The 18262-nt window shown below is 35.4% G+C and overlaps 1 pseudogene across 1 annotated transcript; it reads right to left on the minus strand.

The window, feature by feature from the left end:
- Positions 1–1181: 1181 nt before the first annotated feature.
- LOC149190220 (tetraspanin-20-like) lies at positions 1182–5757 on the minus strand (annotated as a pseudogene). Its single transcript, XR_016256464.1, has 3 exons — positions 5123–5757; positions 1801–1900; positions 1182–1545 (listed from the first exon to the last, which is right to left on the minus strand). The product of XR_016256464.1 is annotated as a tetraspanin-20-like (transcript).
- Between the last annotated feature and the right edge of the window lie 12505 nt (positions 5758–18262).

Genomic DNA, 18262 nt, shown 5'->3' on the forward strand with positions numbered 1-18262 from the left:
AAAGCCTTCTTCCCTTGCCCTTAGGCTCAACCATTTTTTTTGGTTTCCTCAGTTATAGTTGTAGGTCCGATCTATTTGTTACTCCACACCCTTTCGTGCAATTTCAACAGAGCTGTAGACAAGTACACCCAAGTCAAAAGATCCCAAGGCAGTCAACCACGTTTCCCATACAACCATGACAAACTTGGAGCAAACAGGATGGAACATGTATACCATGAATCCTACCAACTTCTAGTTTAACCAAATCAAAATTATATGTCACATTCAAAATCAATTAGACTGAAGGCAATGATCCAGAAGAGAAGAAAGCACTGAAACCATCATTTATGCAATGAGCCAAGGCCCAGGTCTAGGACATGCCGTCTTTTCAAGATGCAACAAGGTGCGCTTACAGGCTTTTACAGGTTAAACAATAAAATTCAATTCAGGTAGGAGTCAGGACAGGTACATCCAAGGCATTGGATCATGTGACACTCAACCCAGGTTTGAATATAACCACAACAAAATGGGGCAGCCAAGAATAAAAACATGTCACATGCATGATTCCTACAACTTGCAGTAAACGTTTTAAAATAAGGCAATGATTTTGTAAAAAAAAAGGATGAGAAGTCCCTATCAAAATCATTTTAACCTTAAGGCAATTATTCCAAGGAGAAAAAAGAACAAGTAATTACTTACTAAATAAACTTGCACAGGCTAGAGAATGTCCTCTGTTTCAAAGCACGTACAGGAAGACAAATAGGCTTTTTATGCTTCAAACCATTCCCCCTAGCCCACTCTTTCAAGCAGCATATAGCTGGATCCTTTCAAGAAAAGTGATTTGGAGGCTGCACCAGTTCACCGGCACTGTTATCTCTTTTTATGCCTAAATCATCCCCCTCCCCCCTCTTTCAAGCAGCACTTTTGGATCCTTCTAAGAAAAGTGATTTGGAGGGTGAGAGTTTCCCAGGACTGACATCGCTTTCTACGGTTCAAACTATCTCACTCCCCCTCTTTCAAGCAGCACAGTTGGATCCTTCTAACCCCAGTTCACCAGACTGCTATCAACGACATCATACAAAGATAAAATGTGATGATTCTAGTAAATTGTTGCAGACAAATTGCATTCTACACTGGACCAACAAGTGAGATTATTATATGGCAATGGACTATGTACTCATATTTGTGGATACAAAATATGAGCTAATTGATATATATGAGAAAGTGTTTGACATTTCAAAGTAACTGATGCAAATATATTGTTAATTAATTCTCCTATAGTTAGCGGGCTGCTCAACGCCACATGTGGAAATGCAACAGAGATGCTCATTGCAGTGTTCGCACTTTACCATGGCAAGACCAATGTGGTCAAGTATTCTCTACTAGGCTCTATGCTTTCCAACTTACTTTTTGTGCTTGGCACATCTATCTTTTGTGGAGGAATTGCCAACATGAAAAAAGAACAACGGTTTGACAAAAACTCACCTTTTCCCAGTTATGGTTAAAGAATATATCTCCTACCAAAGCCGCTTCCACTAAAATGAGGAGGACTATGAAGGTGGAATACTATGTTCAAGTGAAGGACAACAAACATTACAATTTAGACCAAAATCAAAATGAAGTATTCAGCATCAGCCATCCTGACCTCTTAGACTTAGTTTTCTGTTACAACAGTATGAATAGAAATATCTTGAGGCTTAAGCGATAAAATATAAAGGATTTGTTTAGAAGTAAATGTTTTCTAATTTTTGGGGCTGAAACCAATTTTTTCAGTATGCACCAAGATGAAAATATTCCACACAGATTGAAAACACAGGATACACAGCAAAGACAGAAGCCATTGGTAATCTCCGCAGCAACATGACCAATACAAGTAATCACACACACAATAATGCCGATTCCAAGAAATGTGTAGATAAACCTGCCACAAAACAGTGGAGTACATCAGTTTTAACCTGGGTAGCAATTTGATATCTTATTATCAGCATACTGACAAACAACTTTTCTCTGCCATGTTTCAACATGGATAACAAAATAAAATTAGTATATTGTACAGCAGGGATAGTTTTTAAACAAATGGTAAATTAAAATGATAATACAGAGAAAGGCTCATGATAAACTTTTCATATGCGAGATAACAAACAAATAGTAGAAAATTCACAACAAAACCTAGTCATGCAGAGTCCTTATGTGAGCTTAGAATAAAAATAAATTCCAAGGAAAACCTTGCAGGAAAATCCAGGGAAATTCCCGACATTACACAGATGGCACTGACTGTAAACACATTGGCACTGATTACAGCCCCTTACACAGTAGGGACATCAATTGAGACATGCAATACAGGCAGCCAGCCTGGGGAATCTCAATCAACCACAAGACCTCCTACATTGAAGCTCAAAGCACTAAACCACTCATGCTATCCCACCATGCTACAAGTCTGCATACTTACGATCTCTAAAGGAAGATTAGCATCCTACAAATTCATTAATTTTTATCAAAAATATAGAAGTAGAACTTCATTTTCATTTTCAGAAGTCAATTTTAAAGCATTTCATCCCACCAATGTGAGGTCTACCCACAAGCAACAAGGTGTTCAAGCTCATATTAATGAAAAGAACCATGTTCAAAACCACCAAAGTGTGTTGCAGACATGGCCAGATGCAAGTCCTGTGTAATTTGACAGCCTAGAAACACCCCCAATGCATAGCCGCTCAGTCAAAAGGCAGTTGTAAGCTAAGTTGCACTGAAACGGATATGGATACAGGGTTTGAAACGGATATGGCAAATTTTCAAAAAATCCAGATACGATACGGCAAGGAAACAACGCATATATATATATATATATATAACAATTTCGTATTGCCATTCATGTTTTAGAATCTAGATTCACAAAAATCATCTAGCATATCATTCACAAAAAATAAGTGTTGGAGAGTGAATCTTTCTTAAATTTTAAATTTTATTTACTCGTGGATTCCGAAATTCACTCGTGTCATAAGTAAACTTTTAGGTTTGTTGAAAACTTAAAAGTCCGACAAAAATAAACCTAAACACCATTTCATGCACTCTGACAAATTCACATTTTTGCTCCTGCATAACACTAGGTTGCTTTTCTTTTTGAAAGAATGTTGGACATGTGGAACAAACTTCACATGCAACAATACATTGCATTTGACATTTTTTCTTCAAAAATAGTTGGATCCAACCAGTGGAGATAAAAACCGTAGCTATTATTTGACCTAATTCACTAACATGTTAAGATCCTTGTGAGCACACCTGTAGAATAACAAGCAAATATTCTTGATTCAAATATAGAAAAAATCTTGGGACGTCACCCAAGTATATTCCATCAAATAAATTCTCTCCTTTGCAGCTTATGAAATGAAAAACAAATTGTACTGAACAGTGGAAGTATGCAGAACAACAAAGTAATGCAGTCTAATCATGGTCAGCAAAACACATTGGAGATGGCTGAAAATCTGATAAGGATACAGGTTAAGGGTTAACCGTTATTGACTAATTTTTAAATTATTTGGCAAAAGACATTCAATTTCACTATATTCACAGAAATTAGTTTGGTTTGATCCTATATAAATACACCATATAGCTCAGCAGGAATTAGGCAGTAGACATTTCTCCACTAATAGCCTAAAAGTGGCCCACAATCCTATATTGACAATTTTCAATGTAGATTAAACTTTGCAAATGAATACAAAAGCCTTCTTCCCTTGCCCTTAGGCTCAACCATTTCTTTTGGTTTCCTCAGTTATAGTTGTAGGTCCGATCTATTTGTTACTCCACACCCTTTCGTGCAATTTCAACAGAGCTGTAGACAAGTACACCCAAGTCAAAAGATCCCAAGGCAGTCAACCACGTTTCCCATACAACCATGACAAACTTGGAGCAAACAGGATGGAACATGTATACCATGAATCCTACCAACTTCTAGTTTAACCAAATCAAAATTATATGTCACATTCAAAATCAATTAGACTGAAGGCAATGATCCAGAAGAGAAGAAAGCACTGAAACCATCATTTATGCAATGAGCCAAGGCCCAGGTCTAGGACATGCCGTCTTTTCAAGATGCAACAAGGTGCGCTTACAGGCTTTTACAGGTTAAACAATAAAATTCAATTCAGGTAGGAGTCAGGACAGGTACATCCAAGGCATTGGATCATGTGACACTCAACCCAGGTTTGAATATAACCACAACAAAATGGGGCAGCCAAGAATAAAAACATGTCACATGCATGATTCCTACAACTTGCAGTAAACGTTTTAAAATAAGGCAATGATTTTGTAAAAAAAAAGGATGAGAAGTCCCTATCAAAATCATTTTAACCTTAAGGCAATTTCCAAGGAGAAAAAAGAACAAGTAATTACTTACTAAATAAACTTGCACAGGCTAGAGAATGTCCTCTGTTTCAAAGCACGTACAGGAAGACAAATAGGCTTTTTATGCTTCAAACCATTCCCCCTAGCCCACTCTTTCAAGCAGCATATAGCTGGATCCTTTCAAGAAAAGTGATTTGGAGGCTGCACCAGTTCACCGGCACTGTTATCTCTTTTTATGCCTAAATCATCCCCCTCCCCCCTCTTTCAAGCAGCACTTTTGGATCCTTCTAAGAAAAGTGATTTGGAGGGTGAGAGTTTCCCAGGACTGACATCGCTTTCTACGGTTCAAACTATCTCACTCCCCCTCTTTCAAGCAGCACAGTTGGATCCTTCTAACCCCAGTTCACCAGACTGCTATCAACGACATCATACAAAGATAAAATGTGATGATTCTAAATGTGTAAAGTGCTAGCGAGGGCCTTCTAGGCCACAATGGCGAGATGGGTGCCTAAAATAATTATGGAGTTACGCTTGAGCCCTGAGCTTTGTCAGGGAAAAGCCAAAAAAGAAAATATATGACACCTTAGACACAAGAAAACTGTGACAATACCTAATGAGTACCGCTCTTAATGGCTCGCCTTCAAGGTAAGGGAGAATGCAGCATGCAGGTGTGCACACACCACAACACCTCTAATTTGAAACCTTTACTAAGTAATTTTTCACAAACATGGACACCTATCCCGTTTTATTATTTTTAAAACAGAAATTTTAAATGAAACAACAAAAAAACAAACAAACGACTTACCAGGGAGCAGGAAGGCTCACAGCATCAAGATCCGCTCCAGCCACTATACCAAAAGAGTGTTGTCCAAGTTTCCGAAACTGAGTTTGATCTGCCCTCGAGATCGTTTGAGGATTTGAAAACGGAACATCCAGTTGTTGCCCCACTGAGGAATGAAGGGACATTAATTATGCTGGTAAATTATACCCATCAACATTGTTGGGTGCAGGTGCAATCGGAGGAGGGCGAACATGAGAATTCCAGTGGTTGAGCATCCATACTGCATACAGAATCATCGACGCTCCAATGAAAGCTTGAATGAAATTCAAAAACTTCAGCAGAAATGCCACGAATACTCGGCATCCCAGGCACCCCATTTTCAAGAATCCTTTCTCCTACAAACCCACTTCAGAAAACAAACTCAATTTCGCAGAAACAGGATCGGAGTTCGCAACACGAATGCAGGATTGGTAAATCGCAGACCCAATTCAGAGAGGACCTAACTGGGCAGAAATCGAACCAGAATTCACAGCCCAAGCGGGGATTTCCTTGGAGTTATGCCCGTCCCATTCTTTATCCCGCCTGGAGAACTCGAAGAGTCCATGGCCATCCCACACCATTGGAGAAACCCTACCTCTGGAATGGCGATTGGCACTCCGCGCTCTTCATTACCCGGACCGCCTGAGTGACATTTTTGATCGACGGTTCTGGTGTTTGCAATCGTCTAACATCTCATCGTACGGCGTCAGAGGAGGACACGTAGGCAAAAAGGGGATGGATCTCAGAGGGAAACGCCTTACGGCATAACAAGGTATATCTATATGACTTGTATACCTCCTTCTTAACCTAGGATAGATTAACATAAGAATATGAATTCCCCCTGAGAATTACTCAAGGTATTATGAATATACGTTATTGCTATAACTATCATAATATCGTATACTTGTACATGTATTAAAGAGGCATTAGTATAATATATATATATAGTGCAAATTGGGTTTATTACAGCCGTAGTGGGCCTAGTAATCCTCGATCAGTGAATGGAAGGATATATGTTAAAGCCTACAAGTGTGTTTCCTCAATCAGACCTAGGAATCCTTGACTAGTCAATGGTAGAATATACTATAAATCCTAGAGGGTGGGGTCTTGATTAGGCCTACTGATCATCAACCGATGGATGGCAAGATATATGGTAAATCCTAGAGACTAGGAGATAGTCAAATTCCTCACGATGTAGGTGGAGAAATCGAGTGGGAATCCATGCTTGTTTAGGGTCTATTGATCTAATGGGGATTGCGATAAAGCCTTAGGAAGCTTGGTTTGGTTTGGTTTTTAGTCCCACATTCATGCTTGGAATAGGGCACAGTGGTGATTGGCTGAAACAAAAATTTTGTTTAGCCAATCTATGGCCGGGTGCTTCATGGAAGTCCAAAACAAGGTTTGCTTTTGCATCCATTAATAAGAGATCTTTGTCCTTGGTATTTCATGTGTAAATGTAATGGATTATATGTGTATTATATCCTTTTTTATTTTTGTTGGTTATATGTTGGTTATGAGTATGTTTTTAATAGACTTGATGTATGGATGTCATCATGTTTTGATTAGTAATTGGAAGTACCACAAATATAAAACATAATAGATGATAAAGCAACTATTGTGATATGTTGTTATCACCTGTAGATTGCATATTTATGACATGTTTGACGAAATGCCTATTATGGCTAGTGGGGGTCCATTCAAGTCATTGGTCAAGTGTTTGCATTAGTACCTTTGCTTCAATGTCATTTATAATTTTTGAAGGTTTCGTGAATTTCGAGGCAGTGGCCTGAGTCCTGGCCCTGAAAATGTGGTACATAATTCGGGGTCACACGCTCAAAACTGTCTAGAAAATCCCATAGTCTATGGAAAGACCTTGTTGAGGGAGTGTATGGAAGGATTTGGCCACATGCAGGCCTTGTCATGGGAGCTACTGAGGCTCTAGGACAGTGAAAATCTAAGTTGTCTCAACGGTTAAGCACCTAGAAGGGTTGGTTACGTCCCGAAGGGACTGTAGCTCTTGGGAATGGTCAATTTGGTTGTGTTTATTGGTTCCACTTCCTTAACTATAATTGGGATGTTTAATCACATCATAGTAGCCTCTTGTCCCATGTTTCCCCTAGTGGATCGATTATCTTGGGTAAATATGGGAAGAGGGTGTTACAGAAAACACTACATCACTTCTATCAATAATATGTACCATTGACAACATGCTAATATATATAAATGATTTAAAATATATAACACATATTGCTGTGTATGATATATATTATGAAACTTTAGTGCTTAGGTTATATAAGGGAGAAAGTCAATGTGTCACTACATATGTATAACCATAAGTGCGTATAGCATCTTTCACATTATATATTCTTATAATGATAAGGATAACAATAATGACAATAGTAATGGTATCAATGAGGGACATAGTGTTTTTGTTTTCATTAGGAGTACCGATGCTTTTATTATGTTTATTTCTATTGATGCCTAATACACATTTAAATGCATTGATGTCTTACGTGATATAACTAACATAGTTGACTTCAAATGAATACAATGTAATGATATGTTTCAATGTTCATTTTTTATCTACATTACAAGTACACAAATGATGTTTTTTTCATTTTTACTTGTTTCTACTAGAATTTTAATTAATCATGTAAAATTCAACTAGTTTTATAATAAAATGTTTTTTTCCAATTAATCATTAGAAACCCGACTATTTAAAAATATATTAATTTTTTATATTTTCTCTATTCTGTATTTAATGTAGTACATCATTTAAATAAATATACTAATTGATTACATTTTTGTTGTTTGTAAATACTTAAATCATCCAATATTTAATCTATAATCCTAACACTATGAAAAGCAGCAGCATAAATAATTCATTTTATTATATACAAATAATAGACTCTTTATTATACAAAATGGGAGAATATAATGATCCACAACATTAGAAATGCCAATAAATAATTATAAGAATTATTAAAAATATACCACCATGCAATTGTAACAATATATCCACATTGAAAAAATGTTTTGTTTACAAATACAATCACTTTAACAAAATATACAACTTGTAACATATATTTTTTATGCTTATAATTCATCCCTCAAATGACTCATTTTTGCATCACATTTATGCGATATTTTACTTAGGTTATTCATAATGTATAAATTATTAGTAATATACCATCATGCAAGTGTAACAATATATCCACATTGAAAAAATGTTTTGTTTTCGAATACAATCACTTTAACAAAATATACAACTTGTAACATATATTTTTAAAGCTTATAATTCATCCCTCAAAATAATATCATTTGCTTAAGCTAGTTGAATGACTAATTTTTGCATCACATTTATGGTATATTTTACTTAGGTTATTCATAATGTATTTGTTGATTAATTTGAATTTGACATTATACTTCTCCAAATTCTATGTAAAAACATAGAAATATTAAAGCATAATGAGTATATCTACATTTCTATTAAAGGATAATGAGTATATATACATTTATAATATAATATATATGATTGTGCAAATTAAAAGATGTGTCATAAGAAATAATGCTTCAAAGAAAATACACATTATTTTGAAGTGATATTCTTGATTGTGAATTTTTTATTAGATTTATAAAGTTTTTATAAGTTACCTTGTTATCCTTGAGGTTGTATATATTAACATTATTGTTGGAGAACCAAAAAATTAGGTAGACCAAAATTATAGTATTCCAAAACAGAAAGTAAGTATATATATATATATATATTGATCTAGGTGGATATTGGTGGCCACCCACCAAGTCCACTTGGACCCCCACCATTGTTTCTTTCAACTTTTTAGTTTCCTTAATTGTAGCATAGTTTACTATTTAGCCATTTTTCGGGTCCTAAACTTCCAGAGCCATTTTGAGGCCCTAAAAGACATTTGTTGGGAAAACTGGGAGCAACATGGGTCCATGGACCGATCTTTCTCTTCCCAAAGTTGTAGTTCTCGGATAGATATTTCTAACATGATATTGTGTGCATCAAACCGAGATCGTATGCCAAAGTTACGAGCCCAGGTAGTTGATGTACCAATTTACCCAAACGAGGTCCACAATTTGGTGTTTCATCTTCTAGGGTTAGGTTTTTGGATGTTTAGGGTTTTCCATTATTTTTGAACAATAAATAGGCCTTCGAGCCTCATTGTAACACAGTTCAGAGGCATGTAGCCACCACCTCTCTTCTCAAAGATAAGCTACCATCGCCCTAGCAGGTTTATTTCCATTTCTGTTTGTAAGCATATTTCAGTATTTTACATTAATGAAATGAAGTATTATTTCTATTGCATCTCTGTTTTTATGGTTATATTTGTAATTTGTTGCATTCTTTTTTAAATCCGGATCAGTGGTAATAGAGCGGTCTGCTTTTTCTCTATTTTTCTTTGCATGTCCCCAACAAGGTCGGGATATAAGGAGTTAGGGCTTGAATCGGTCGAACCTTTGCAAGACTAGCCTCACAAATCTCGACAGCCTCCCATGGTAGATGAAAAGAAAGACGAGGGGGTAGGAGATCCTATCAAAATCTTGCTTGAAGAAGCCCTCGAGCGACAAAGGAGCGCGATGATGGATAGATTGTCCTAGATCCTTCAACGACTACCCAGGGGCGACGCATCAGCTTCCAACAACTACTCTAGAAATGCCATGTCGTTTAAGGTACACGTTAATTTCGAAATCCCCATATTCGAAGGTTAGATAGATGCAGATGTTGTCGATAAATGGTTAAATCTGCTAGAGGGTTAATTTTTTGTTCATGATTTTTCCAGTTAGAAAAAGATTATTTTCTCTCTTCTTAAAGAAGCCCCCCACGTCAACGAATGGTGGGAAACCTACTACGAGCAGAAGGATGAAAGTACAGGCTCGCTATTTTCAGCCGCACCCACTTGGAAGTCATTCCGGGATGCCATCAAGGAGCAATAGTACCTTGTCGGAAGCTATGATGATCAATACATAAAGTGGACCATGCTGCGGTAGGGAAGGGACCAAGACGTGTCAAAGTTTACCAATATTTTCCATACCCTTCGCACAAAGTTTGGTATCAAGGATTTGGAGCAGCATTTGGTACTCAAATACCGCAGATGCCTACAAAAGTACACCCAGGAAGAAATAGAATTCCTGAACATCTCATCGCTCGGCACGGCATACCGATATGCCATCAAGGTTGGGCAAAAGTTTAAACAGAAGAAGCAAGACTTGGGATCTGTGAATCCAAAGCAAGGGAAAGGTGCCCCCAAACCGTAAAACAAGGGACAAATCCAAGGCGAGGCGGCCCAAGACAACCTCCCAAAGCTACAAGCAAAGAACAGTGCCACGAAGCCGAAAAAGGACACGGGAAAGTGATGTGAGTTCCATAAGAGCTCCACTCACAACACAAGTGAGTGTCGGGCCAGGCAGTCACTGGTGGCCAAGCTAAAGGTTTCAGAATCAGATGCATGTTCTGACTCTGAGTCAAAACCCGACAAGGGGAATGACAAAGGGAAGCATATTATCGATATGGAGCCCAACGCCACTGTTGCCACCACGAAGATCCAGAAGGAGGAACCCAAAGATCTAAAGGAGGATGAACATCTCTTCCACTACAAGATGTGGGTAAAGGACTCCCTGCTACAGTTCATTGTCGACAGTGGGAGCAAAAAGAACCTCATTTCGGTAAAGGTCGTGAAGTGGCTGGGCTTACCGACCAAAGCACATCCACAACCGTACACCATCAGGTGGCTTCACCAACAATGAGATCTTCACGTGAGCCAGCAGTGTCGCCTAGTGATGAGTATTTGCATGAATATTATATAACCTCCTAACATCACATGGTATATATTAATAATATAACAATTGATACCAATTCAGTTTAATAAGAGATTTAGTTGCAACGTTGTAGATGTCATTTAGAGTCCCTGAGGTAAATGTGCTTGGACTGACCCTAACTACTTCTTTTTTCCACATCAAATGCAAAAACGAGGAGAGTGGGAATATGAGAGGATAATGTAGTAAGAAGAATGTAAGGGGGTTAAATACCTATTTGCCTCCAAGAACCATGGATCACTATAAGATAATTTTTATATTGTTCAAGTGAATGAAATCCATGCCCACAACTTTGACCAACATTCTCAAGAGGAAGGGGGCTTATTTTGAAAGTGAATCAAGCGTACGGAAGCACTGGACTGACATTTTACAAATGCCAAAAGAATGGTTCTCATACATGTAGCACAATAGTGACATCTACAAAGAAGATGATGATTCACTTGGTAAGAAAAGTGACAATGAATCAATGAGTAAATGAAAAATATTCAAGAATTATGAAGTGGGAATTTACATTGAGTGCCATTCCATAAAAAAATTTGTCCTACCATGTTCCATATCTTTTACTATTGTTAAAGTACATACTCAATAAATGGAATGCAATGCATTTGAATTCGTTAAGCATTGTCTTTTCATGACCTTTTTATGTTTGGTTTTCAAATGTTTGTCATTTATGTGCATACTTTATATATTTTTCTATTATTCACAAGTTTAGAAATAGAAAAGATTGAATAAGTGAGTCGATATCGTCCTTTTGGCATGCATATGATTATATATCTGAATTATATATAACCTCTACTAAATTTGATTATTTTTGGAATCGATATTGATACTAAACCATAAATTTTGTCATTATACCAAAAACGATGTAACCAACCAAGCATTTCGAGTTGATGAATCTCAATTAAAATTCATTGAACACCCATTACTCCAATTATACAGATCTAGTAACAATAAGAATGGGCAATTATAGTGGACAAGGGAAATGTAAAATGTAAAGTGTAAATTTCGAAATGTAAAATGTAAGGTATAGAGCTAGCAATTTAATCAAAATAATTTGGTTTGTTTATAATGTAAAGTTAACCTACTATTGTTTATTTAATATGATATTAATTTATATATTATTATTGTTATATAATTATTATTATTATTCCAATATATTATAATAATAATCACCTCCATTATAAGTATTATTACATTATACCTTACATATATTATTGGTTACACAAAGTGATGATTCTCAATAATATGGATGGAGGGGGAGAGAGAGGGAAGAAAAGACAAACAGAGAGAGTGGACGAGGCAAATAGAGAGAGAGGGGGGGGTGATAGAGTTTGAGGGAAGAGAGGGAGAGAGAGTGATGGGGGGGGTGGAGAGCGAGAGGGAGGTGAGAGAGATAAGGAGAGAGAGGAAGGTAGAGAAGGAGGATGGGAGAGAGAGATGGTGTTGGAGGGGGGGAGAGAGGGAGGGAAGAATATATACATAGAGATTTTAGAGGTGGAGAGAGAAAGGGAGTAACAAGGGATATATGAGAGAGAGTGAGGGAGAGAGGATAAAATGAGGGAAGAGAGAGAGAAGGAGAAGAGAGAGAGGGGGAGAGATTGAAAGAGAGAGGTAGTGAGAGAGTGACAAAGTTAGAGAGAGAGAGAGAGAGAGAGATGGTGAGGGGACAAAGGGAAGTGGAAGAGAAAGGGAGAGAGAGTAAGGAAGAGAAAGAGGAATTGAGAGATAGAAGGAGAGAGGGAGGGAGGGAGAGATGGAGTTGGAGGGGGGGTGGGAGGGAGCGGAGAACAAAAACATAGAGAGAGAAAGGTTGAGAGAGATAAAGAGAGTTGCAAGGGAGAGATGGAGAAAGAGTGAGGGAAATAGGAGAGCATGAGGGAAGAGAGAGAGGAGGAGATGGAGAGATGGTGAAGAGAGAGACATAGAGAAAAGGGGAAGAGAGAGAGGGGTGGTGTAAGAAGAGGGAGGGAGAGAGTGTGTGTATGTTTGAGGAGGGAGATAGAGATACAACGAAGGAGAGATGGAAAAATATAAAGATATGGATGTGGGGGGGAGAGGGAAGAAGAGAGAAATAGAGGAAGATAGGGAGGTACCAAGGGAGATATAGATATATATGGAGAGAGAGAAAATGTGTGTTTGTGGGGTGGAGATAGAGAGACACAGAAGGAGAGATAGAGGGATATATAGATATAGAATGTGGGGGGGAGAAAGAGAGAGAGATATAGGAGAGAGAGAGTGGGAGAGAGAGAAATGAGGGATAAATGGTGGTGGGGGAGAGAGATAAGGAGAGAGGGAGGGATATATACACAAATATGGAGGGGAAGAAAGAGGGAATAAGAGAAAGAGATAGAGAGACAAATATAGATAATATTATATTATATAATATTGAACATTATTAACCATAGAGGAAGAGGAAGTAAGGCTTTTACAAAGTGAAAAATATGTTGGATTTAGAAAGCCATGAATATTTCATTTTTTTCACTAAATAGATGCATTGATTTTCAATGTAGATGTTGATTCCCAATCCTATTTGATTTATTGCACTGGATGCATTGATTTCAATGTAGTTGTTGATTTCTAATGCTATTTGATTTCTTGCACTAGATGCATTGATTTCAGTGTGAGAACAATAAATTTATTGACACCGTGCATTAATTTTTGTGTTACAATAATTCAACTATAAATAAAATACTTGAATTTCATTTTAAATAAAATTGTCACTTACCTAGAATGTTTGCTTCTTAAAACAATAAACTATTTCTAATTGATTACATTCTTATTATTACCATTTTCCATCATTCAACATTATTAGTCACTTTGCATTCAAATGATGTAATAGAAAATAACTACCACTGAAACTTACTTGGGGTCTATCACTCCACAAATCATAATGGTTGACTTTGGAGAAACCTACTCTTAATATTGGAGAGCAAGAGAGACAAAGTATGATGTTTACTAAAATAGCTTGAACTAAAGATTTGATTGTTCTATGATTTCAACCACCCTTTTAATACAATCGATATGAAAAGATGGAAAACTAACAAGTGTGACAATAAGAACAATAGAAGAAAATAGTTTGATATTAATCGCAATGAAGGCTATCTGTAACTAACTACTTTTTTATTGCAATGTCCCTAGAACCTAAATTTTCCATTCAAGGTTTTAATAATATGAAAATATTATGGTTAATAATATGTTTGATGTGCGAAATCAAGAAATCGTTGTGGAAACAAATCGGTTACATCAAGAAATAGTTGCAAAACTGTTTGTAACCAGGTCAATCATCAAAAATGCATGGATTCGAGGAATGGTTAAAAAAAACTCTAGCATAAAAATAACTCCACCAATAGTTCCTAACTTTCATTCCCGTGCAAGGGATCATGTCGAACTCCACCATAGATGGTAGCTTCGTCAATATTTCTAAATGAAATTTTTGAAAAGGATAAGTCCTCGTAAAACTAAAAGTGAGCATTATTTGAGGTCGTTCAATTTCGACTAGTTAACATTGTTATTAAACGTCTCCATACCCAAATCACTCAAAACTACTGTTGCACATAGAGAAGAGAGCATACTTAAATAGTTGGTGATTTTCAGATTCTCACTAACGGAGAATATTTGATATTTCTTGGAGAAGTAGGATTCTCCAGGGAAGCTCACTTTTGGCAATGAAGGACATCGACTAGATTTTGATGGTTAATAAGGATATATATTTTGTAAATAGACGTCCATAGCCACTTACTCGCAATTAGCAAAACGATTGATACCTTAAAAGTTAGAGTATAAACATGGTCGTCGAGTAGATATAGAGGTGGTAACAGAACTGGAAAATGGAGAGAAGAAGGTGGAAATGGGACACATTCAAAACCATAGAAGTCACCATACTACTTTCTCGAAATTCAAGAACAAATTGATTAAAAACATATTAGTTCTTTCCAATGCTGAATTCACCGCTATCATTTTCTTCGAAGACAAGCGAGATTCAAGAGTTTACAAGCCACAAGGAAAATTCCATTTTTTTGTGATGCGTTAAGGTGACAATGTTTTTATTGGCCATGGAAAAAATCATTGTTTTAAGTTTGAGGAGTTGATACCGATGTCAGAGAAGATGATTGGAAATAATGAAGTGCTCATTAGTACTCACTTAAACTTTCGTGAGGCATCATTCCAATATGTTGACGGGTATGGTTTCAACATACATCATCGCATCAGGAGTCTCATTGTAGTATCTTCAGCTGAGGGATTCTAAGTATTAAAAATATAAGTAACCATGATATTTTTCTTTAAAAAGATTGCATATGAATCTTGTCGATAAAAGGATAGAAATCCAGTTATTTTTCTTGAGAAATATTGCATATGAATCTTATGCGTAAAAATATAAAAATATATGTTATTTTCTTGAAAAAGGGATTGCATATGAATCTCGTGCATAAAAAGATATGAATCCATGCCATTTTCTTGAAAAGGATTGTATGATTATATGTGTGGAAAGATAGAATAATTATTTTAATTTGCATGGTACCTATGCATTAATCTCTTCAAAAAGATTGCATGTATTCTTGTGCGTAGAAATATAAGTTAACTTCATTGATTTCTTTGAAAAGATTGCATAAGTTAAGTTTGTTGAAAATATAGCATGTTTCTTGTGTACAAAAATATAAAATTAACATTTTTGATATTTGCGAAAATATTACATGGGTCTTGTGTGCAGAAAGATAAGTTCAATATGGTGATTTCTTGAATAGACAAGGTTTTGTAATTGTGTGCACAGTTTTTTATTCACATGCAAGCTAATATAAACATGGTTGCATTTGAGATATGGATAAATTGCATGCATTCTCTTCATTCACATGCAAATTGCAAGTTATTATTATATAGCTATAAGTGGTGTTGTAATTGGAATAAGGATAAAAAGGGGAGCTTTTATGCATTCAATTAATGCATATGAATAGACATGCTTGATATTTTTTCATGCATTTTGTTTCCTGCATGTGTGATGTAGATAAGAAAAAAATGCTTTTATATTTATATGCATGTATTTAAAGTAGGTGAAATATGAATAAGAATGCATGTTTTGTAAATTTGTGCATGTATTTAATGTAAGATAAGCAGACATTGTTTTTTTATGCATTATTTAATGTATTACAAATATGAAAAATTAGACTTGCATTTATAAGTATGTGCATTTTTATAATGCAGTAGAATAAAAACCATAGGTTTTTATTTGTGTTTCTATTATTAAGAAATGTTATTACATTGGTACAAACAAGAATGGTTTTGTATTACATGGTGTGGAAACATAAATAATAACTAGAAAAAATAATACTATAGTTAAGTAAATTTGTTCCCATAGTTTTATGTTTTGATTAAAAGCATCAATTTGATTAAAAACATTAAAGGTATGGTTCATCAGTTAGTAATTGAGTTGTTGCATGTGTTTTTACTTGTTGATGTGTATAAAAGTAAAAGATTAAAGATAACTTTTTATCTTATTTATGCATGTGCAAGGAAGTGGTCTTGCACTTGGAGATGCATGTAAAAATAAAAAATTAATGATAATTTTTAATGTTATTATGCATATGAAAGAAAGTGAAGCATGAAAAAATGTATGAAACATAGAATATTATTAGTGGTAATCAGTAGAGATTGTTTTTTTAGGTTTTGATAAATGCATATTTTACCTAATCACGATGTTAGAGTTTTTGATGATAGCAATTACAGAAAAGAATCATGACTTAGGAGAAGAATGGGTTGATACTTTACAATCTATATCTTTTTTAACAATAGAAAGATGGATAGTAAATAACACTATGGAAGGAAACGAGGTCATTATGCTTGAGTATTGATTTATGCAGAGTGAATGATCATCAATGTAGGTTACAAGGGATAACTTACAGTAGTAAACACCCATTCCATGAAGATGCGATGCTCAACAAATGTCGGGTGAAGTGTTTGAGAGAACATGACATCATGTTGAATGTATTGACCTCCAGTTAATTATGTTTAAACTATTTTATTTTGTAATAATGGAAAACAGATGAGCTCCCTTGTTTTCATTGAGTGAGGGGTGAACTCCCTCATGAAACAGTTAATAAAATAAACATTTTTTGGTTTTTCCCTTCAGTATTTCCAAGGTATATAGGTGTCCATTTATGTGTTTGCCTTTTTTATTTATCTTGATGATATTGCTACCTTGTATGAAGTTGAAACTTACATCATCAAATGTGTTAGCAACTAGCCTAATGTGAATCAATAAAATTAATGATGCAAGTCATAGCACTAGAAAAAATCATGTTAATAAATTGCATTCATGGTAATTAATTCATGATATTTCATATTCATTTCCTAAGGTCATTACACTTAACTGTCATGATTATATCATTTGATAATCAATTAAGGAATATGGGATAATTCATTGGGAATACTACATGCCAGTAAATTTGGTAAAATTCTCTAATCCTGTGTGTTTTGTACAAGGCATATTAAGCGATGTTACAAGTGGTATCTGAGAGAAGTTGTAGCACTGACGCCTCTTGGGTTCTGTAAGAACAAGAATGAGTAGAGGTATGATGTTAACAAATGTAAGCTTAGGTATGACACTAACAAAATTATATGGCAGTGTATAAATTAGAATACATTTAATATGAGATGCATGATGATGTTAATGAATACATTGAAGAATGATAGTGTTAATCACTACTTTGAAGAATAATTTAATTAATGAAATTTGATTCCTTATGTGGATAAAAGAAAAATAGAAATTTTGTTGCATTGATTATAGCTAAATCATGGACAATTTTAAATACTCACAATCTAAATAGTTATAGTGTGGTTTAACTACCAACATTTCCATGCATACTTTTATGATAATGTTTAATGGTACATTAAAAGGAAAATGCTTAGAGTTTGCAATGTGTGGCTTATAAGAAAATGATGAATTTGTACATTGTTTTGTCAATATTGAAAACAATGTGATAATAAAAGAATGTATAAATGGAGGGGTTATCCTCAAAATGGATAACAATATGTTTAAAAATATATTAAAATAACCTCCTTGAATGTTGAGAATAAAAAATGATTTAAGTGGTAGGTCTTGACCATAATGGATAACATTCGATTATGTATTGTCATGGATTTTGATTAAGTTTATGATAGTTTGGTAGCATTGACTACTTAGTATATTGCACTACCTCTTACAAATTAGCATTGCATGATATCATTGTTGGTAATTGCAATACTAATACATTGTATGTCATTTGTCATCAAACTAATAAACTTGTGTTTGAAGGT

The sequence above is a fragment of the Pinus tabuliformis genome, chromosome 3_1 (genome assembly GCF_031772625.1).
Source record: "Pinus tabuliformis cultivar Carrire ecotype Pingquan chromosome 3_1, CPIR1, whole genome shotgun sequence".
NCBI lineage: Eukaryota > Viridiplantae > Streptophyta > Pinopsida > Pinales > Pinaceae > Pinus > Pinus tabuliformis.